At 37.9% G+C, this 22855-nt stretch overlaps 1 protein-coding gene and 1 pseudogene across 10 annotated transcripts in view; both read right to left on the bottom strand.

The window, feature by feature from the left end:
* GK (glycerol kinase) overlaps window positions 1-22855 on the bottom strand; it is a 342820-nt gene that overhangs the window by 152195 nt on the left and 167770 nt on the right. The window lies entirely within an intron of this gene.
* Window positions 12756-22855, bottom strand: part of LOC119245720 (60S ribosomal protein L39-like) — a 116020-nt pseudogene continuing 105920 nt past the window's right edge.

Genomic DNA, 22855 nt, shown 5'->3' on the forward strand with positions numbered 1-22855 from the left:
AAAAAAGAGAAACCTTTATTCATCCTCTTGCTAAAGGGATGGACATGAGTCTGAACAAACCTTGAAATCCAGTTTATCCCAAGAACATTTTTTGCACATGGATCTTTCCCTCAGGCTACGTGTCAGGGAAGCAACGCCAAAGTGTCCCACCCACCATTAAGGCTCAGTCCATCTGTATGCAGAACAGATACACAGAAGAGAGACAGGGGAAGGCCACACCCTTCAAACTCTTGAAATTGTAGGATGGGTAGGAGGAATGGATATAGGGAGAAAAGTCATACATCCGGATCTCCCTTCTCTAACTTTGGTGTTTAGAATAGCAAAGCTACAATAGATTCTGCAGATTCAAACACATAGCATCCATTGTAACTATCTCCTAGCCGACCTTCCTGTACAACTAAAGCTGGAAATTTAAGAACTAGATTTCTCAGATTTCCTTGCCTCTACAGTTCTGCATCTGATCCAGTTTCATAACATCAGCATTCAACTTTTAGGAGACATGAATTATTGGTTGCACTTAGGAAATGTTCATTGATCACTGAGTCCTAGGCACAGGGGTTAAAGTCTCAGCGCTATCAAGCTATTGCCAGCCACTGGGGCCTGAGTTCGATCCCCAGCCAGGGAGCTACCCACATGGTGCAGCAGACCTCTCCTGGCTCGCACGCTGCTCCCCTCAGCAGTGTTTTTTAGTACATCTGCCTGTTCTGCTCCCCACTCTGTCTCTGGTGAATCCTTTCACCCCCCCCCCACACCTCTGGCCTGTACCCCAGCTCTTCTATGCATAAATAAATAAAATCTATAGAAAAAAAGAAAAGTTTGTTGATCATCTGGAAAGTACAGGGGTTGAAGAATTTATCTTCAGCCATGGTAGAGTTTCTGCTCTCCAGTGTCAAAGACCTGAGTGGTCTGTGATAGAATTGTATCAGGCTTTATTAACTCTTGATACTTTGATACTGAGATTATAGCATATAAGTTCATTCTTTGGTTCTTTCAGCACATCCACCTAACATTTAAAAATGTGTTTTTGCGCCAAATTAGTCAGTGTATCCTGTTGTTTACAACTAAGAATTCTGATAGGTGGAGGTATTTAAGAGAAGTTGAAGATAAAGATGAGATGGGGCCATTTTTCCCACTGGCCCCAGTAACGAGGGACAACAGAGTATTTAGACAGAAAGAACTAGAGCTAGTACTCCAAAGCTGCCCTGGCTCTTAAATGGTGCCAGAAGATTTCTGCATGCTCCCTATTGGTTGCCTAGAGTCTCACTGGGTCATATAGCAGAATGGGTTGCGTTAATACTGGTGTCTGTAATTGAATGGCAATTGCAGCATGCTATAGATTATGAAAATGGCCACAAAATACTTCCTTCCCTCTATCCACATGCCCTTTGGTAGGGTACTCTCACACTTGTAGCCAGTGGGACATTAGAAAACATTAAGTAAACAGTGGTTCGAAAAGCAATTGTGCAGTGGAGTTTGCCCTGTTCTTGCTTTTGACATTCAGCCACTCGATAAAGTCCAGGCTACCCTTTGAATAACAAAGGACATTGCTCCTGTTTACCACCTGACATGTGAATGGGCCCTATGAGGTCACCGAGTCCTAGGGTGACCTGCCAACTGACCATAAATGCATGAGAAAGCCCAGCTGAAATTCCTTTAGCTTGGCCCAGACAAGGAAATGCCCAGAACAATCAGGAGCTAAACAGTTGTTTTAAACCACTAATTTTTAGGGTGGTTTATTATGCAGATAAAGCTAATAAGACACCTATCAAGACTTTAAAAGTTTCCTAGAGACCACTGGGTACTAAGATCAGGTCAAGTTGTCAGGAGAACGGGTCACAAATTGCAAGTGTGAATTTTGGCAGCAGAACACACTAGGAGGAATCAGATCAATACCACCTTATGGATTCCACCTTATGGACTGCTATGAAGTAGAGTAAGCCCTACAGACTCCCTAGAAAACAACAGTTTCTCAGCATAAATGATTAGAAATAATGGAATGTCCTGGGTTGGCCTAAATTGAATTTTTATTCTATCTTTTGGGGTGAAGAAGAATATACTACTTATATAAAATCAAGGAGTTCATATAAAGTGACCCTGCCTAGACAAGATAATTTTTTCATAAATTTTAATTTCAGTGTAACTGATGATCATGAAAGCTATGTATCAATTAATTATAAGAATGTTAAGAATGTATGGTATAGCATTTGATCAATTATTTTGCAAACTATCTACAATGCCATTTGTGAAGATTATGTCATAATGTAGAAAATACTTAGGGGTGTCTGGGTGGTGGGTGTGGCTTGGTAACAACAGCTGAAAGGGGGTGATCCTGTACCTCTAAATTATATACAATGTTGTAAACCAAAGTGACTGCAATAAAATTTTTTAAAAAACATTACACAAAGGAAATACTCATGTGCCAACATTAACTAAAAATCATGACATAATACTTTATATCCACTTTGAGTTCCAGTTATGTTTTTATAAAGCAAATCACCTTTGCATACATAAAAAGTGGACTGAAGAAAAGACCCAATGTTTGAAGTATCCTGGGTAATTGGACTAGATATACTTTTTGTCTTTCTATAGTTTCCAAATTATGTTTAATGATAAGAACTATGTTTACAATGTTGATTCTGAAAAATTTACATTGTATAATATGATTTTTAAAGTCTCTTCTAGGTCTGAGAGTGACTGACAAATGGATTAATGCCATGAAACTTGTGCGATAACTTTAATTATTTTTGTTTATTATACCCAGTGTCTAATAAATATGAGTGTTTTATTCTCAGTCAAATAAAAATTTATTATTGGCTAGAAGAATCTACTCTTACCATCACTCTTCCATTTCTGAGTCATAAATAGTATTGATTAATTCTTGCTTGGCGCTGTGGGAGCTAAGTCCTTACTAAAAAACTTCAAGATAAAATGGGAACATAGCGGGCCTCCCCTGGTGGTGCAGTGGTTGAGCGCTGGGCTGTGAAGCTGCCCACAGCCTTGAAGCTGCCCACAGCCTCTGCAGCACCGGTTCGATCCCCAGCCGCTGGCGAGTGTCCCACATGGTGCAACAGACCTCTCCTGCCACACCTATTGCTCCCCTCAGCAGTGTATTTTGTCAGTCTGCCTGTTCTGTTCCCCGCATTGGCTCTGGTGAATTCTCTCACCCTCCCACGCTTCTGACTGTACCCAGTGCTTGTGTAGATGAATAAATAAATCTTTTTAAAAAAATGGGAACATAGCAACTTTAGTGTATTGCATTTGTTAAACATATGTTAATCCACAATGAGGACAAGCATGTCTAAGAGGGAGAGCAAGTGCCTTCTGGGAACTCAAACCAGAGAAGAAAAGCTTCAGATTTCAAGAAGCAATGATTTGCATTCGATTAATTCTTTTATGCTTTGTGAAAGGTTTTAGCTTCAAGAGAATTGTGAAAAGGGCCTCCCCTGGTGGCGCAGCGGTTGAGCGCTGGGCTGTGAGGCTGCCCACAGCCTCTACAGCGCCGGTTCGATCCCCGGCCACCGGTGAGGGTCCCACAAAAAATAAATAAATAAATAAAAAATTGTGATACTATATTGTGAAAAAAAATGTGATACTATAGTCATGGCTTCTTTCTTTTTAAAGAATCACAATTTTTGGTGGCAAACATATGGGGTATATACAGATGCTGATTTATAAGTCTGCACACCTGCACCCTATGTATTGTTATAAAACCAATGTTAATTTCAATAAACACTTTTAAAAACTGCTCCATATTGTAGACCAATTTTGCCTAAACAAAAATTCATTAAAAAAGAATCATACCATTTTTCTTGTTATTTATGAATTTTCAGAAGACTCTCAAGGCAAATAGAGTAATAGAAGAAGCCAGTAATAGAGGAAGCCTTTTTTCCTTATCTTACTAAGGATTAAAGATCTAGGTGCCTGGAAATTTCAGTGTGATAATACAGAAAGGCTCATAGGAGAGGAGTGTGTGTGTGTGTGTGTGTGTGTGTGTGTGTGTGAGAGAGAGAGAGAGAGAGAGAGAGAGAGAGAGAGAGAGAGAGAGAGAGAGAGAAACAAGATCACTTATTCCCAAATTCAGAGCTGCTCAAATTGTGGTCACAGACCTCTGCTTGTCTGCAAATTACTTTTAGTCCAAAAGTAGTTATACATAGTTCATCAAGGCAATTGGCCTAGGTTTTCCTTAATTGGTTTGTATTTATTTGTACTTAATGGTTCATATGTGTTAAGGTGATCCCCAAACTAGTGTATGCACTTGTTAATTCAGGGGCCTTCTCTTAGCAAACTTTGTATGCTCCCCAAATTCTCAACTACTCCTGGAGCCCTGGTATACCAAACTTCTTGGTGTTTTGTGACCTCCTCTTTGTGGGTTGCCTTCTGTAAGAGAAAGACAGAAGCTTAGTGAAAGTGGCACAGTGCTTTCCAGCCTTTAGAAAATTCACCTAGATTTTGATTATAGACACGGTATCTCCTAAGGATGCAAGATTCCTTCAGACGGAGAGGTAAGTTCATGATTGCCATCACACCATATTCAGAATCACTACTGTCTCTCGGTGACCAAGGCTTGTGCTATCAGTTTCAAATGTTTATAATTGATATTGTTTTCTATGATCTCCAGCTGCTGCAACATTAATTAATCATCTTCAGTAGCTTTGTTACTCTGTCAAATTCACTGTGCTTCTTTCTGGCTTCAAAAGAAGGTATTTCCCAGATGCCTCTCAGTCTCGTATGCAAATAAACTTCTGACCACCTGTTCCAACAATTAGCTGGACATGGCCAGACAGGTGTGTATCCCTGATTGGTTTTTATCTGGTGCCAGGAATATTATTATCACTGTTACTGCTGCTGCTATGGCCACTATCAGTACAATAATACTAATGTGTATAATATTACAATTACAAAGGAGTTTTCTGTCAATGAGCTTACCTGATCTCTAAAACCTGTGAGGGAGCTATTACCATCATTTTTATTTTGAGAATTTTTGGTCTCCTTTTTCAAGGTTGTTGAAATGGTTATAAAGAGAAGATGAGTAAGGTGAGAGGAACACACACACAGACACACACACACAGACACACACAAGCACTCCACAGATGAGTACATCTAAAACTGATGAATAAACTGAATAAACTGAATAAACTCTGTGGATTGTATCAGTGTCAGGTTTCTGGTTTTGATATTGTGCTACAGTAATGCAAGGTGTTACCACTGGGGGAAACTGGATGAAGGGTACACAGAACCTCTCTGTACATTTTTGCACCAACCTGTGAGCCTATGATTTTTTCAAAATGACAAGTTAAAAGATTTGAAAAATATAGTGACCACAAAGAAAGTATTACTGAGAGAAAAAAGTTGCATAAAATAGTATGAACAGGAAAAATACAATCAACTTTGAAAATAAAATATGCTTTTGGGAAAAAAGACTAGAAGACAATGTAACAAAATGGTTGTACAGCAGGAGTAGGATAAGGTGAGTTTATTTTTCTTTTCTCTATTTTCAACAGTTTTAGTATAAGAGTGACAGAAGTTACTTTAAAATAATATCTTCCTTGAAAGATGGAAATAAGAAAGACACTAATTTTCAGATAATTAGAGCATCTTGGAATTGAGAGGTGGATATCATGTTCAGAAGCAGTAGAAACCTTGTTCAGCCCTAACTCATTGAACACCTGAAATGACCATAAATCCAGATCTTTGGTGGTCCATGTTTTTTCAGATTGGATCTTATTATTATATAATTGTTATTTCAATTGAGTCAATATATACCTTTCTATAACATCTAGCCATAATAGGTGTTTAAAAATGAATCACTTCTAAGGGTGATTTTATTCTAAGGGTGATAAATATTTCATTTTCCTGAGTGGGTATGTGTTAAAGCCTATCAGATTGTAAATTTAAAATATGCACAATTGGGGGCCTCCCCTGGTGGTACAGCGGTTGAGTGCTGGGCTGTGAAGCTGGCCACAGCCTCTGCAGCACCGGTTTGATCCCCAGCCACTGGCGAGGGTCCCACATGGTGCTGCAGACCTCTCCTGCCGGGCCCGCTGCTCCCCTCAGCAGTGTATTTCGTCAGTCTGTCTGTTCTGTTCCCCACTCTGGCTCTGGTGAATTCCCTCACTCTCCCGCACTTCTGACTATACCCAGCGCTTGTATAAATAAATAAATCTTTTAAAAAAAGCACAATTTACAAAATGCCAATTATACCTCAATAAAACCATTTTTAAAAAAGGGAATGTGGGAGAACGTAGGAAATACAAAAGAAATGCTTTCTATGTTATTGTAGACTTACAATATTGGGGTGTTGAAAAACCATCTGGCTCATGTCAGGTGAGACCAAATTGAAAGCAACTCAAGGAATTGTCAAGCCCTTCCTTAAAACTCTTCAAAGCAACTTCTAATATCTTTAACTTTTTAAAGTTTTTTCCTAATATATAACTATTGAAAACTTTTACTCTAAACCAGTCTCTTGTCTGTACTAAGAAAGCATGGTGAACGTTGGTCTTTCTTATTGGGGTCTGCTACACATTACATATTGTCATTGAGGATCCTGAGAAACTGTACTCTGGGGCAACATTTCTCCTTACATTGTAATCTAGAAAATAACCCCAAAGATCCCCTTTTCCACTCCCTTAAATTCAGACTTAGTATGATGGTCAAGTGGCTAATTTTTGGAGATCTCTTTTTTGGACCTCACTGCATCTTCTTGTACTGTCCAAAGGCACATGTGGAGTTTTTGAGCTGATGAAAACATCTAAGGCAGTAATAAAAATTCCATCAAAGGCATCTGTCTCTTTTGAGTTATAATACCTTACTATTTTTTAAAAAGATTTATTTATTTATACAAGAACTGGGGCATAGGCCAGAGGTGCGGGAGAGTGAGAGAATTCACCAGAGACAGAGTGGGGAACAGAACAGGCAGAAGATGGAAAACACTGCTGAGGGGAGCAGCGGGGGAGACAGGAGAGGTCTGCTGTGCCATGTGGGTATCTCCCTGGCCAGCTGGGAATCGAACCTGCAAATCGAACCCGCGAATTGAACCCTCAAATCAAACCTGCGCTGCAGAGGCTGCAGACAGTTTCGCAGTGCTGCACTCAACCCGTTGCGCCACCAGGGAGGCCCAGCATTTTACTATATTTTCAGAGACCATTTGCTTTCTAACTAGAGGCCTAAGACATTTCCACATGAGGGGAAAAGGGAGAAAGAGGATGTGTGCCATCGTTCCTAGCTCATAAGACAACATTACAGATCGTCGATACACTGAGCATCCCTAAAGTGGCTTCTTCTCTATAACTATCTTTTGCATATTGATTTCTTTCTTTGAGCTATTGGCTCAATATTCTTCATGGACTAAATTCATTCATTTTCTCACTAGTCCATTTATTCATTGATCCTATAAATGTGAATTGAATGCTTCTTAGTTATTACTCATACTGATGTTCACAGTGTTGGTATAGTATATTGAGCAGATCCAAGAGATGGCAAATAGGTAAAATAGAAGTAAAAATGATAATTATAAATTATAATTAGTGTTATTGCAGGAGACAAATAGGAAGGTATAATAATGAATGTTTTATGGGGGCTGAGTTAGCTAAGGTGGCTAGTTTATGTAAAAAATATATTGAATTGATGCTGAGAAATAGGAATACTGTTAAGGTAGGCATGTGGTTATTAAGAATTTTGAGGAAGATATTACCTTCTCAGAGAAAGGCAATATGTTTCATTGGAGAAAGCATGAGCATTGAGGGTAAATGAGGCTGAGTTTGAATACTTGCTTAGTCAATTTTTTGTTGTGTGGCCATAGAAATTTGGTAACACTTATGAAACTTGGCAGATAATGTTCGTAAGTATTATTCTTAGGATTAAAGGAACAGTTCCTGTAACTCTTATATTCTCTATAAACATCAATCCCCAAATCCTCCTAAATAGAGGAATCAACTCTTAAAATATGTATACATAAATTTGTAATATTTTGATGCATCTGTAGTGTGCTATTTACTGAAATTTTTATATATCTTGATTTTATATGTGAAGAAGCTGAAGGTTAGATAAGTTTAATAGTTTTACCAGTGAGCAAAACTGCCTTAGTTCAGTACATCAGCTTCCAAGTTCCCTAAATACAATAGGTAATACTGTGAGCAAGTTGAGGGCTGGAAAAGTGTTATATTCATCTTTGATTGATGAATAAGCACAATCAAATAAGACGTGCACACAAATAAATAAGATATTTAGCATATAAATGACTCAGCAAGTGCTAGAAGACTAATAATGTGACTACTTTCCCCCTTTCACTTCCTGCAGCTATTACAAAAGCAAAAAGATGGGGAAATATTGCACAAATTCCACTTTGAATGAAAACGGAATTCAACTAACCCTCGGACTCCAAAAATACATATCTATATGCATTTGTACAGAGTTGACACTTGAGTAAGGGTTTGAACTGTATGGGTCCATTTATATGCAAAATTTTCTTTTATTCTTAAGTTTTTAAAACAATTTTTATTTTATTTACTTATATTTTAATGACATGCCATTCTTTTACATCCTTGTTTGTTTTTCTGCAATACAGAATTTCTCCCCTCAGGAGTGGTAACCATGGTTTTTCCACCACCAAAGCACCCATAGTCCTCCACCGTAGTCCATTGTTCTCTCCTCCCCCTATTTTCTCTCTTCTTTTCCCTCACCCTCCCTAAAATTTTATTTTCCTCCCTGAAAAATTTTAAATTGAAGTAATATTGCATCGTAACATATGAGTTTTGGGTGTGCATCATTATAAATCAACATCTATATATACTACATTGTCCACCACTAAAATCCAGTTCTATCCTTCACCATGCAATTCATGCAGATTTCTTCTTTCTGCAGTTTCTGCATTGACAGATGTTAGTTGGTTGAATGCACAGATGTGTGAACCACAGATAAGGAGGGCCCACTGTACGTTATATACAGATTTTTGATTGTGTGTGTCCTCATCCCCATCCCTGCTTTATCCAAGGCTCAACGTTGTGTGTATGTGATATTTTTATGTATTTATATGTCTACCAAAGGAAGCTGATGTTGGGTATAAGCTGTAGAGGAGGGGGTGTACAGAATGAGTTCTTAAGAATGGTAAGGAACCAATAGTGGAACCTCTTAGAAAGTACCAGAAAAAAATATACTTAAGGAAGGTAAGGGGTTTACTAGTATGTGCTAGTTATATCCATTGTTTGTAACAACAGTTGCAGGAACTGGATCACCTGGTCTGGTGGCAGAAGCTCTCAGAAGTCCAATTTTGGTTAGAGAAATAACTGGCAGGAAGCATTTTGTCTCTGTGGTTCGTGTAGCTGCCCTTGCCTCTTATCATTTCCCCTACCTTCTATCACAAACATGTACTGGAATAGCTACCCCATGAGAATATAACCTATATTATTTATAAGTAACAGAAAAGGGACTGGTACAAAGACACTATACCAAAAAAAGGTGTGACTGAACTGTAAATCTTATCAAAACATAAAAACCACTCACTAGAAAAATATTGCCTTGGAACCAAGAAAAATTGTTACTAACAGACAGAATTGGTGCCTGCTCCATCCCCCTCTGCACTCGCAGTTCCTGAACAGGCTGATGGCTTTTGCTTCAGTTCCTGTGACTTCAAGACACCTCTTGAAGGCTGCTTTTCCATGTGCAGGGCAAGCTGGCCTAGAGTTTATGCCCCCAGGAGCAGTCATCAATCAATAATAGACTCCCTATGGAAACGTGAGAGTAATACCGAGACATGTTCTACAACCCTATTACTTAACACTACCTGGGGTCCTGATAGAATTACAGAATCTTAGACCCCATCTCAGACCTGCTGAATAAGAATTTGTATTTTAAAAAGATCCCTATGTGATTTGTATGACATGAAAATTTGAGAATCCCTGTTATGCGCAGTCTCTTAGAGGACTCCAGAAGAACTGGGACTCACATGTCCACAGCTGTAACTTGATCATTAATGAACCTTGTGTAGCTGTCATCCTTTTATTGTTACCACCCTAACACCAGTGCATCTAGGATTACTTTCCAAATGAATAAATTTCCCTGCCATCCTTGTCTTGGAGTCTCTTTCTGAGGGAACCCAACCTATGATGGTAGCCTAACTTTTACTATGAATTAAAACAAGTAATGAAAGCAATTGCCACTGAAGAAATTCACAAAGATGTAATGTACGAACTCATGGAAAAGATGACACGACAGCTGGAAGAAAATCAAATGAGAAATCAAGGAGAAAAATGGCAGCATCAGAGAAATAAAGATAGAGCTGAAAGAAAAACAGAGATCTTAGAAATGATTGTAGACATTAACAGTAGACAAATAGGAGGTAATCGGGTGGCAGCAATGGAAATGGTGAGTTTAATTAAGCAGAAGTAAAGAGCTAGCTGAGATTAGAGAGAAAATAACAATCACAGAGGACAAAGGAACTTCAGTAATGACATTAGTGAAGTCCCAGGAGAAGAAAAACAAAACATGGAAGGGACTGCATCTTTAAATATGTAATTAAAATAAAACTTTCCTTAAACAAAAGCTGATCTTTACACTGCAAGTTAAGAAAAAATTAAGTTAGAATAATCTGTACTAAAACAGGTCCTGGTAAAGTTATTGGACCTGAAAGACAAGAATCCATTGGGCAACCAAGCAAAAAGTTCAAGTCGCCCAGGCAGGCTTCATATTTCTCCTGCTGCTTCAAATTTCTCCTTATTTCTGTTTTCTACTCTCCAATATGTAGCATCTTGCAACTAGTAGAGGAAGAAGAATTCAAAATTTACTTTGCAAATTTTGTTTTTATAATTTCTCATCTTCTGGTGACATTTCCACTTGTTGCTTCCCAGCATTCCCTCCTTCAGGAAATAAAGGACCTAAATGAGAACATGACGTTCTTCATGAGGTTTTGAGATTTCAAGTTCACTTTGTGAATTCCCTGAGGGCAGCAGCTGCTCATTTTCCACTCAAATCCCCTTGGCTTGCAGTGGGAGTCCCACGAGCTTGCTGACCCAAGAATGTTGTAAAGATCTAGGAGTTTTCAGGGAGAACTCAGAATCCAAGCAAAAAAATTGCATGTTACTTGCTTTAAAAAATAATAAAATCATAGATATGCAAAGATGAATAACAGTGTACAAATAAGCATCAAGGAAGACACTATTTAGGACAGAACTGGTGAAAAACAAGGAAGAAAGGGAGAAGAAAAAAGTAAATAAGCTTGGGTTATTTGAAATGTATGAATGACTGTTTTGAACAATCAAGTTTTTAGTTAAAATGTTTTGGAATCTTTAGCACAAAGTACTTTATTTCTAACTTGTTAGGAAAGAGGATTTAGGGATCTAAACATTACAGTGTCATTGAGACACAGCATGATTTTATGATTAGATTGGAGTTTGTTGCATATGTAGCATTAGACGAGATTTAAATGCCTGAACTACACATTGCTGAAAGAACATGTGATTAAACTTGGCTTTATCAGGCAAGTATTTGCTTTTATAAAAACTTAAGCATAAGGTAATTGTGAAGTACTCTGTTATGACGCTATAAATTTTCATTCTAGGGAGGGGTAGCTAAAGGGGTGCAGGAGTAGAAGGGGCACACTTACAGCTTACGAGTACATAATTATTACAGTGGTTGTGCTCATTTAGAGTGCGCTATAACGATCGACCTCATAAAATTACTTTGAGCTAAGCTCTCTCATGGAGAGAAGTACGAAAAGATTAAAGGCCTTCATATGTAGAATGCATAACTAATTCCAAATTAGTGCTGAGGAAGTTTATAAACTCATTCTGTAAGCAGCTAAACTGGATACCTCAGAAGATTCAGGAATAAACACCTCTATTGAAAGGAAATTCTTGATGAAAATGTGCTTTCTCAAATTGTCTTTCATAGTGATTCCTGCTCCCTGGAGAAGGCAATGCTTTGTGAAGCTACCTAATAGGCCAAGAAAACTCACTGCATTAGTGACTTAGAGGCTCAAAAAGTTCCAAAGCAGCCATCTAAGTCACTATACTCATGACACAAATCATCTCAATTGAGTAACAGAAAGTTCAGTTATTCATCCACGTATGGAATCTTTATCAGTCCATAATTGATTCTCAAGCTTTTCAAATGCAAGGACGCTTTTCAAGCAACAAAATATTTTAAGATCCTGGGCCTCCCCTGGTGGCGCAGGCGGTAGAGCGCCACCCAGTGAAGCTGCCCGCCACCTCTGCAGGGCCGGTTTGATCCCGGCCGGCAGCCGAGGGTCCCACATGGAGCCACAGACCTCTCCTGCCGCCCGCTGCTCCCCTCAGCAGGGTATTTCATCAGTCTGCCTGTTCTGCTCCCCGCTCTGGTTCTGGTGAATCCTCTCACCCTCCTGCGCATCTGGCCTGTACCCCGGTTCTTGTATAAATAAATAAATAAATCTTTAAAAAATATTTTAAGATTCATGCAGATTGAGAAAACACGTCATTGCAAACTACCACTAGGGACTCATAACGCTCTAAAGGCCGTCAGTTTTCTTTGCCGGTCAGCATACCATTCCCTTCACTGAGAGTGTGCTTCCCCAATTTTCCTATGGTGAACCAGCCCTCATTTTCTATTATCAATCCATTCATGTTGGGTGATTTACCCCCAAAGAGCTCAAATATCTATCACGGAGCTGGCACAGAAGAATATCAGGAGAAAACATGGCCACAGCTCAGGGCTGTTGGCAGCGACATAGCCGATGCCTCCATCTCTGTACAGCGTGAACCTGCTGGCACCTCACAGGCGATTCCTTACAGACCCAGCTGGGTTCTTCTCCAGCGTCTCCTCTTGGAATTGGACCTGATTTTAGGACCAGTTTTCATCTGAATCCACTGGGTGGGGGATGATTCTGGTTTTGTTTCTTGGCTGGGAATCTCTTGAGCCTGAAATTCTTGTGAGAAGGCGTGCCAAGGCTGGGGCGAGCGCATGGCCCGGTGGCGGAGGGAAGGAGTGACTTGTCAGATGATGACTCAATTCTTGATTCAAGAGGTAGGTATGGGACTCAGACCTGACCAATTGGAAGAACATTCCATCACTCAGGCCACAGTAATTACTTCCTGAATGGGCTACCTGACTTGAGAGAGTCTTAGGCCTTTGCTGGCATTGCTGAGAGTGAGGCAATCTCTCTTGCACTGGGATGTTGGGTTTGCCTATATAAGCCCGTAGCTGTCGGCCGCCACCTTCATGATGATAAAGTATGCCTCAGTATAAAACTCAATGACTGGAGATAAAACGGAGATGTTTAAAAATATGGAGTCCCATTTTCATGGTTTGGACCCCCACATCTATTCCTACCTGAATTTACTCATATACTTTTCAGATATATGAGACCATAAATATCGTTTTTATTATGAATTGGGTTTTCTTTACTTGAGAGCAAGAAGCTCTTCTAATATAAATGCTTTGACATGATATTTATTAATTCCCAAGAGCAGGCAGTATTTAAAACTTTAGCACAAATGTTCCTGAGACATATTATTTAGTTAATGAGAAATTAACGTTCTATTTGTGTATGAATATGCAGCCCTTTTACAATTAACTACCGCAAGGGGTCAGGGACCTACAGGTTTGAAATCATTTTAATCTGAATTTTGGAGGTCACATACGTACAGATTAAGGCTGAGTTTATGTAACTAAAATGTAGAGTAGAAGATGATTATCTTGAAAATCTAGTGGGGCTTAGAAAGCTAATCAACACTGCATTTTCTCTCTCAGTCAGCATAGTTTCAAAGTCAAATAAGGCCTGCATCTAAAAAATATGCACTGCAGTTAAATGGTATTTTATAGTGATTGAACATACTCCAGGGAATGAACTACAATTTTATTTTAGCATGTAGAATATTTAGGACTTCAATAAGGCTACAAGGTAATATTCAGTAAAATAAAATAAGTTCATTCTCAATGTCGACTTAAAAAGAATCATGAGGATATGTACATAGCCTTGGCTGTTTTTTCAAGCATCAATTTATTACTTTTTAAGTTTGTCAAGCTAATCTGCTACTTTCCAGGTGCCTCAAAACACATTATTTCATTTAATTCTAATAATAATTCTGTAAGGAAGTGAACTAGAAGTTATTGATACTACAATATGTTGCGTTCTATGGTGGGTAATACATAAGCACACATATAGGTACATATTTTAATTTAAAGTAACACTATAAAGTGAGTGTTACTATAACATTTCCATACAAAAGAAAATTAAGACTCAAATGGTAAATAAGGTGTCCAAGCTCACATATTTAACACAAAAGAAAGCTTGAATTAATACAAAAATTTTCAGGACTCAAGATCCTCTCCATTTTCTACTCTGTTTTCTACTTCTAATACAACTGTCTGAAGCAGAAATAATGACAGATACTTTGCTTGCTTAATGAGTATTGTGGTCTGGCATATTTGGATTTCCTCCCTCCTTGTTGACTTGAATTATTATTTTATTTTCATTTCTTAATTGAAAGATACTTAACATTGTTATGTTTCAAGTGTACAATGTAACCTTTCACCATTTGCATATATTGTAAAATTATCACAATAAGTTTAGTTGACATTTGTCTCCATACATAGTTACAAAAATGTCTTTTCCTTCTAAAGAGGATTTCTAAGATCTACTTTCTTAGGAACTCTCAAAAATTCAGTATTTAGCTATCATCACGTGCTGTTTTTACACCCCCCGAACTTATTTAATAACTCTTAGTTTGTACTTATTGACCTGATTAAGCCCGCCCCCCCCCAACTTGGCCTCTTGCAACCACCAATCAGCTCTCTATGAGCTTGATTTGTGTTTGTTTTTTCAGATTCCATATGTAAGATAAAGACCAGCTTAAAAACTAACCCTTGAACGCTGGCTGTAGAAATGAAGCATCCAGATGGGGGAAGGGTTAGGGGAGGAGTACGAACAAAGAGGGAAGGAGGCACAATAGACTGTAGTGGTGGACTCTGGGTGATTAGGTGGTGGGTGTCGGGGGGATGGGGGTGAGGAATCCTATTGTTACCTCCCATTAGAAAAATAAATTCTTTAAAAAAATAAATAAATTCATAAAAAAATAAGATTCCATATGTAATTGAGATCATATAGTACTTATCTTTGACATTTCTTTTAAAATGACTTGAGTTGGCAAAATTTCTTGTTTTTAGGGTAGGCATTTTTTTTTCAGTTTGCATTTTTTTATTATTTTTGAAATAACATTGGTTTATGCCATTATACAGCTTCAGGTGTGCATCATTATAAATCAACACCTGTATATCTAATACATTAAGTTCACCATTAAGAGTCGGATATTCTGCATTACCATACGATTGACCCACTTTATCTGATTAACCCACCTGCCTCTTCTCATTCCTTCCCTTCTGGTAACCAGTAATTTGGTCTTACATTCTAAAAGTTTATTTTTGTTTTTATTTAGTTCATTTGTTTGTTTATGTACCACACCACACAAATGAAATTACAGTGTTTGTCTTTCTCCATATATTATATGTTACATAGGTATGATATATGCATAAGTATATATATTGGTATTATTATTAATAACCTATTATTTGCTATATCAATTAAAAATAAGAAAAATATTATTTTGCCCCATTTATTCCTTTTATGATGCTCCTGTTTTTTAAATGTAGATTTGATTTTCTGACCTATACTATTTTCCTTCACGCTAAAGAACATTTTTTTAATGACCAGAAATATTAAATTTCAAATGAAAGAAAATTCCAGGCAATACATTATAGAAATCAAAAGGGTACTTTCATAATGACAAACTTTCTTTTACCTGATGAAATTACAATAGCTAAAAGTTATATATACCAAATAATACAGTTTTCAAGTATATTGTAAGTCTAGAAACATAAGAATACATTAAAGTCATTACGACTGTATTTGAAGAACTTATACCTTTCTATTTCTGCAGCAAATAAAGAGGTCACTGTTATAGACATGAAGATTTTCCACTGTTACAAAAGAAGGTATTATTTGGATTATGTGAAACTTTATATACTATACACAGAACATATGACTTCTTTTACACATTTAGAAGTAGTATGGAAGACCTCAGAGTAGAAATTTTACAGGTTGTATTTTTTTTGAATAAATGCAATGAAATGAGAAATTAATCACTTACATTGAATGTATAAAAAATTACAGGACATTCTTTAAAGAACATTTGGGGTAACATTTCTTGCAAGGCAGGTCTTCAGGTAAAAATTTATCTCAATTGTTTGTCTTTTGTTTTTCCTTCTGTTTTAAAGGATACTTTGACAGGATACAGAATTCTAGGTTAGTTTTTTCTTTCAACACTTCAAAATATTTTGCTTCACTCTGTCCTTGCTTGTATGATATCTGAAGAGAATTAAGATTTAATTCTTATCTTTGTTACTCTATAGATATTTTTTCCTCTGGCTTATTGGGAATTTCCTTTTCCTTTTTGATTATTTGTAGTTTCAAGATGATATATATAGGTGTAGGTTCTTTTAGGCATTATTGTTTGATGCTTCTGAGCTTTCTGGATCTGTGCTTTAGTGTCTGATGTTAATTAGTGGGAGATTCTCCATGAGTGTTGGTTAAGACACTGTTTTTTTTGTTTCTATCTCTCTTTATGCTTCTTCTGGTGATCCCAGTATGCAGACATTATATCTTTTTGTTTTGTCTTGTTTTTATTTAATTAATTATTTTATTTTATTTTTTTTACATCTTGTGGTTGTCACACGGTCCTTGAATGGGGAATCATTCTATAGTCCTGTGACTCAGTAAGCCTGTGCCTCTGGACTACGAACTTCACAAGTGCTTCTCAGGTTTTTTCTTTCCTTAGTTGGGACAGGATAGCTTGAGTTGGATATTGCCCTTCCCCACATCAGTTAGGCTCTATAATAAATACCCCAGCAAATGAGTTTTTGGTTAACTAGTTTCTCTGGTGGGCGTATCTTCTTAAGAGCAGAGTGCTCTAGCATATTTTAAAATGTTTCCCTTCCCCCCGCCCCCGCCTGAAGCAGGGGTGATTTTTCTTTGATATTTACAGTATGAATGTGGTAAACCTCACATCCTGATGCCTCCCCTATGATTAGGCTTCTCTGGATTTCTTAACTCTTGAGTGGTCCACAATGGGACTCCATGAATTAAAGTTCAGGTTTTCCTACCCTGGCACAGGTACTCATGGCAATTTCCACTCATGAGTTTCTGCTTCAGTAGCTCTGCTCCCCTGCATTTGCCTGTCTATCCAGTCTTGTAGGCAGTGGGTTGCCCTGTGTCCTCTGCTCTCTTATGAACCCAAAAAGAGTTGCTGATTTTTCAGTCTGTTCAGCTTTTTATTTGTTGTTAGGGTGAAGTGGCTCCTGACATGTGGAACTAGAAACTTGAAGTCATGATGTCTCTTTTTATCACTTAAAATTGTATATTCCTTTCAATTCCCCCTGCTGACACCCTGGCTTAAGGTTTTATTACTAGACTATTATAATAGCTACATGTTAGTGTTCATTTGAAGTCTCTCTTCTGTGACAGCCTCACATGACTTACAAATTAATATGAAACACAGCTAACATGCTATTTCCTTGCTTTGAGGCATTCTCTACCTTATATCATTGTCTAGTAAAATTAAAATTCTTGACCCTGACCCTCAAAATCATCCATTATTTGTTCTACACTTGGTTTTTCAGACTTTCTCCTACTGCTTTTTTCACACCAATGGGAACCCGACTCTGCTGCTTTTTGAAGACCCTTGATCCTATGTTTATTCCATTCTCTTTGATTAAAATGCCTTCATGTTTTTAGTCAGTTGTGTTGAAAAGTTATCCCTTTTTTTTCTCTGAGTATCACTGACACTTTTCTATTAAAGTTATCTTATTATGCCATACATTTAAAATATCTCTTACTGTCCCTGCTAGACTGGGAGTTCTCTGAGCAAAGGGATTATTCATATTTGTAAACCTCACATTTAGTTGATGTTATATTGAGTGACAAGTGATTAAACCTTAGGTTTGAATTGTTTCTCTTGTGGTGACTGGGAAGTTGGAGAATAGTTGTGTGCGGATGTGTGTGTGTGTTTGTTCATTTTGACCTCTTTTTTGAACCTTTTTCTAAACATTAACTTAAGATTGTAGGTAGATAAGAAATAGGAAATGTCTTTCTTTGTTCTTTGTATTATTAGGACACTGTTGGGAGCTGTGTTAAAAGCTTGGCGATGGATAGAAAGCAGAGTTCTCTAATACTTTAAAATTTAGGTAGATACTGTATAAATCATTTCTGGAGGTGACATAGTACCCCACTGTAGTACTGTATCTGAGAGGGCTGTTAGATGAAAGTAATCTTTTCTAAACTCAAACTGACATGGGAACAGTTAAGTCTGATTTGTGAGCTACTGAAGTGTCATCTTTTATTCTTCTCAAAGACCTTAACAACTTGAAGGTGAGAACAAAGGGAAGGAAAGAAATGGAGCCTCATTTATTTTTCTTGATGTGGAAATTGATGTTCATCAAACTCTTCTCTCTAATGACTTGCAATGATACAATTGATGGGTCATAAAAATGTTCACTGAGTTTTGACATATTGAGTCACATTTTTATTTTATTTCAGGTAGATTTTGGGATTCAGTTCTCATTTTGTAGATAGGATTGTGTCCCACTGGTGAACAGTGGTGGTATTAATGACCACTCGCTTGTACCACAATTTGCCATAATTCCTGAGATATTTTTCCCACTTTGAGTGTATGAATTGAATTCACATTTAGTTACTACATAACAAGTACTTTTTTCCCCACTAAGGCACAAGAGGGGGAATAAACTCAATTCATATATTCTTCAAAGAATGGAAACATATTCCCAGTGCTGGTGGAACTGTGCAGTGCTTTTAACAGCTTATTTTCTACCCATTTTTCTGTAATGTTTTGCATAGAACATTTGTGACCAAGTGATTCTCAGAAATCTGTTAGGATGTAAGCGTAATACATGTCAAAGTTTCTCCTGGCCATGCCAGGAGGGCAAATATTTCATTTAAGGGTTTCCATGAAGGATAATATAAGAGTTTTGTTTTAACTGAGAATGTGAGCCTCCCTATAATAGGACTCATGCCTTATTCCAAGCATTTGTTCAACTAGTCCTGAAAAGGGAGGTCTTGGTTTTCTTTGTTAGAGGGAATAGTCCTCAGCATGACAAATACCACAATGCATCATGGGAACTGGAAAATTTATTTTTTTGTATATGTGAACAAATAGCAATCTTTTATATACCTCCTGTTTGAGTACTAAGCTTTCATTATTTTTCCTCCTTAAGTCACCTAGAGGAAATCCTGCCTCTGTTCCCAAACTCCACTTTTAACTTGGCCTCTTTCAATAGCTATTTGTTGAGTGCAAGAACATTTTAACTGGTTTCACTGCTTTTCCCACTTGAATATATTTTTCAAGAAACTTAATCTAATCCTGCCATTCTCCAGCTGTAAATCTCCACTGTTCTTTCCAGGCCTACCTCATAACCTCCTATGACCTGCCTTTTTCTCTCCTTGATAGCCAGAGAAGATCATTCCTTTACTTTCTTATTCCCACATCACTAGTTTTCTACTTCTAACATAGCAGTTATTACATTTAATATTGTTAGTCATTTATATTTCTGTCTTTCTCACTTAGATTTTTTTTAAAGATTTATCCATTCATTTATACAAGCACTGGGTACAGTGAGAAGCACGGGAGGGTGACAGAATTCACCAGAGCCAGAGCAGGGAACAGAAAAGGCAGACCAATGAAATACACTGCTGAGGGGAGTAGCAGGCGCGGCAGGAGAGGTCTGTTGTGCCATGTGGGACCTTCGCCAGAGGCCGGGGAATGAACTGGCGCTGCAGAGGCTGGGGGCAGCTTCGCAGCCCAGTGCTCAACCGCTGTGCCACCAAGGGAGGCCCCTCACTTAGATTTTGAACGTATTGAGGACAGAGTGACTGTCCCATTTATCTGTGTCTTTCCAGCACCTAGCACAGTGCCTGGTGTGAAACAGGTGATAACAATTTGCTGAATTGAGTTAAACGAACACACTGGAAATTCCCAGTGAAGTCCTGAACAATTTTACAGGAAACATTAAATTCTATTTATGTGTTATGAATTTGTACCTTTTCAACAACTGCCTTTTACATGGCAATATTTTCTAAGTCCAACTAATATGTGATCCTTTAATAATTCAGTGAGTTCTGTATCTTTTTGCTCTTGATGAGCACAGTTGATTATTTACTGCATGGCAGACTTTGGAAGGTACAACAAAACTATCAGGTAACCCTTTCCTATGCACATTTGGCTCTATTTCTCCTTCCCATTACCTATAAAAATATGAAAGAAATGATTTTGAGCCTGTTCTTCCTTGGTTAAATCATTCTGAAAGGGTATGGTTTGATATGGATGTTTTAAGGTCTGGATCATTCAGAGTTTTAACAAATCCCATAAAAAGAATGGAATGCAAAGAGGCCCACCTACTTGGTTTTCTCCGCTAGAGAGGAAAGTGAACCTACCAAATTAGGCCTCTGTGTTCAGAAAAAATGATCTCTGGTACTTGCTGTAGTTTGCTAAGGGCAAAAATATTTCTCAGACATTTTTGTCTCTGTTTTGAATTCACTTCACCTTTTCACTTTCATCTCCCTTTTTACTCCCTGCTCACTTCTTTTTTTTTTTTAAAGATTGATTTATTTATGCATACAAGAACTGGGGTGTAAGAAATACATTGCTGAGGGGAGCTGCGGGTGAGACAGGAGAGCTCTGCTGCGCCTTGTGGGTCACCTCCCTGGCTGGGGATCGAACTCGCACTGCAGTGGCTGGCGATAGCTTGATAGACCCTGCACCACCAGGGAGGCCCTCCCTGCCCACTTCTTTCAGAGCTTTTTCTGACCTCTTTCACCATGCCCCATTGGCATCTAGGTCTCATAGCTCTTACCCCACCTACAGATACCATCTGTAGGCCGCCTAAAAACCCTACACAAGCTAAGGTATTAGTGGCTATTGTAAATTCTGCATTTTTCACTATGACAAGGATTTCTACCATGAACAAGAATGTAACATTTTCACAGAATAAATTAGCAACAGTCTCGGTACAGAAATATTGCTCACAGGAAACTTTATGGGTGACCTATATTAATGAGAATTTAGGGGACTACTGTGGTACTTATGAAAATATAATATGCTTTGACACCTTAAATGGGCAAGACTTCCAAAGGTTTAAATTCTAGGATATAAACTGAAACAAACTTCTATAACTACTAATAGAAAGAGAAAAGGTCAGTGGATCTAAGAACTCATAATTGATAGTATTTTCTATATAAAACCAACCTCATAGCACAGTAGTAAATGCAAAACCAAAAGTATATGGGTCCACCTAACAAAAATATAAAAGAATTTCATGCGTAATTTAAAAACCATATTAAAGAACACCAAATACCTATACAAATGTAGACATATACCATGTTTACAGGGGGACGCAAACTATCAAGTTGTATAAATGCTATTTTCTTTGAAATAATCTATAATTTAAAACAATACAAACCAAAATATGAAATTATATGATGTATCCCTAAGATTTCCATGGGAAGAGAAATGTCCAGAATGGGCTACAGCAAGTATGAAGAACACACAGAAGAGAAGTCAAGGAAAATGTACTCTAAGAGATACTAAACTAGCCAGTCACTGCACTTCAAATAATAGGGAACTGATATAGACAGACTAAGTAGACTCCAGACAACATTATGATTTTTATAGTGGTATCATCACAAATAAATATGAAAATAGAAGCTCTAGTAAGTTATTTTGGGAAAGTTGATCCACTAAATAAAAGTAGTTGACTACTAATAATATTACTATTTGACTAAATAGGAAAATAGAGTACTATTATTACCTTTCATAAATTGGGTTTTAAAATCAGTTTATTTGAAGATAAAAGCTTTACCTCCAAAAACTTTTCTGACAAGTGCTCTGTGCCCAGTTAAAATGTAGATGTCTTTAAGCAAGAACCTAGTCAGCTGTCATTATCTCAGGAAGTGTTAGTTATCAGATAGCTAAGTCTTGAAATGCAGAGGGTTGGGTGGAGGTGGAAACAGGAGAAATAGATAAGCCAGAGGCATGAAAGTGGGGATGATTAGGTGAGCTTAGGGGATAAAAGAGTTGTAAGTAAGGAGTGTCAAAGACAAATTGGCCTGTTTCATGATTTGGTGTAAGAGGGTCCCTGCTAAGGACACGAGACTTCAGGTTTTCTGGACACGTCAACTGTGTCTTGTTAAACTGCTCAATTTGCGATTCTTCCAGCACCTCTGAGTATATCAGAACAATAGCTCATTTCCTACCTCACTACAAACACATAGATCTCAATTTATAGAGGAAAGATTATACCACCTTGGGAGCCCACTGACAGAGTGGGATACATTGATTTGTTTAAGTTAATATATTTTATTGAGATAATATTGGTTTGCAACATTATGTAAGTTTCAGGTGGACAGCATTATAATTCAACCTCTGTAATACTCTACATCAGGCTGATTTCTGTTTCCATATTTTTACCCTTTCCTGTATTCTCACTCTTTAAAAAAAAGATTTATGTGTATAAGAACTGGGGAACAGGCCAGAGATGCGGGGGTGAGAGGATTCACCAGAGACACGGTGGGGAGAACAGGCAGATCTACTGAAATACACTGCTGAGGGGAGCAGCAGGCAAGACAGGAGAGGTCTGCTGCGCCATGTGGGTTATCTCCCTGGCTGGGGATCGAACTCGTGTTGCAGAGGCTGCTGATAGCTTCACAGTGCTGAGACTTAACCCCTTGCGCCACCAGGAAGGCCACTGTATTCTCATTCTTTGCCACCTAACTGCACATCCTTTCATGGAAAGAGGAATATGCATTTCCATGCCCCTTAAT

The sequence above is a fragment of the Talpa occidentalis genome, unplaced genomic scaffold (assembly GCF_014898055.3).
Source record: "Talpa occidentalis isolate TD23 unplaced genomic scaffold, MPIMG_talOcc4v2.1 talOcc4.15, whole genome shotgun sequence".
In the NCBI taxonomy this organism is placed as follows: Eukaryota; Metazoa; Chordata; class Mammalia; order Eulipotyphla; family Talpidae; genus Talpa; species Talpa occidentalis.